Genomic DNA, 1,257 nt, shown 5'->3' with positions numbered 1-1,257 from the left:
GCAACCTATACATACAAAGTCAAGACTTTGCTTGGCAGCTTTTTCATTTGTTATCACTAGATTCTGAGACACATATTTCTTTTCTTTTAAAAATAATCTTCAAAACAGGAAAAACTGTAAGTTCTGAGTCTTCTCAGAGCAGTTTCTGAGTCAGGGAGAACTCCCAGTTCTTCATTATTGTTGATACTGCACCAGAATAAGGACTTCAAAGGCTTATAAGAGGCAGACATACTGTGAAAAGAAGGCACATGTGTTCAGTATTTAAGAATCTGCTATAAAGACTAGCTTGTCTGTGTCCTTCTACTGCTGTGTAGCTATGACCTGGCAGTAGATCTATCCTCTCCGGTTTCTGCTTTGTTCTTCCTTTTCCTGCACCATCCACCTTCCACTTCTTAAAATTTCGGGGAACTTTTCTCTGGCTTCACCTTCCCCAAGCTGTCTTTCAACAGGAGGTGCATCTTCTTCATCTCGGCCTCATATTCAGTCTTCAGTTTCTGAAGCTTCTCTGAATTTGTGGTCAAATGTTCAACATAAGTCTGGACACACTCGAACTTCTTTCAATATCCTTGGTTTCGGAGATGAGCCCTCCTTTCAGATTCACAGATTTCCTTCAGGTATTTCTTTAGTTTTGCACATTTCAGCTTAGCTCTGAACTTATCAGACTTATTGTATTCATAAAGCTTGTCTTCCAGGTCGAATCTCTTCTTTTCACTTTCCCGCAGCGCCTGCTGGAGCTGGCCCACCGTTTCGTAGTAGCTGGGGCTCGCCAAGGGCGCGGACGAGGCGGGGACCTGGCGCCCACCACCGCCACCGCGCCCTCGCGGCATCGCCACGGGGCAGCGCGAAGGCCTCCGTTGCCAAAGGAGACCACCCCCAGCCCCTCTTTCTTTTGACTGTTCTTTGTACCCTGCTAGGGACTGAACCAAGAGCTTTGCAAATGCTAGGCAAGCACCACGCTATACCCTCCCTCAGCCACTCATCCCCTCCCCTAAAAAGATTAAATTAATAACAACTATAAAATAATGTGAGATGGTAATCAATGATTTGAGCAAAAACTAAAAGGAGTGGATAGACAGATGTTGTCTAAGGAGCCATGCTCAGGAAACGCGCTTTGTGAAGAAAGCCTGAGCAGGCACCTCAGTGACGTGAGACAGGCATCCGCACGGAAATCTGAGGAGGAGCATTCATTCAGTCTTACAAACTCAGGTCTCTTTTGTTAGGTTAGCTTTGAAGTGAGAGTGAAAAACAGAGCAAGGT

The 1,257-nt window shown here is 45.5% G+C and overlaps 1 pseudogene; it reads right to left on the bottom strand.

The window, feature by feature from the left end:
* Positions 1 to 392: 392 nt before the first annotated feature.
* Positions 393 to 827, bottom strand: LOC101991631 (annotated as a pseudogene).
* Positions 828 to 1,257: the final 430 nt, after the last annotated feature.

The sequence above is a fragment of the Microtus ochrogaster genome, chromosome 7 (genome assembly GCF_000317375.1).
Source record: "Microtus ochrogaster isolate Prairie Vole_2 chromosome 7, MicOch1.0, whole genome shotgun sequence".
In the NCBI taxonomy this organism is placed as follows: Eukaryota; Metazoa; Chordata; class Mammalia; order Rodentia; family Cricetidae; genus Microtus; species Microtus ochrogaster.
Note: the sequence above shows the minus strand (reverse complement) of the source record. Positions and strands in the feature narration are given on the sequence as shown.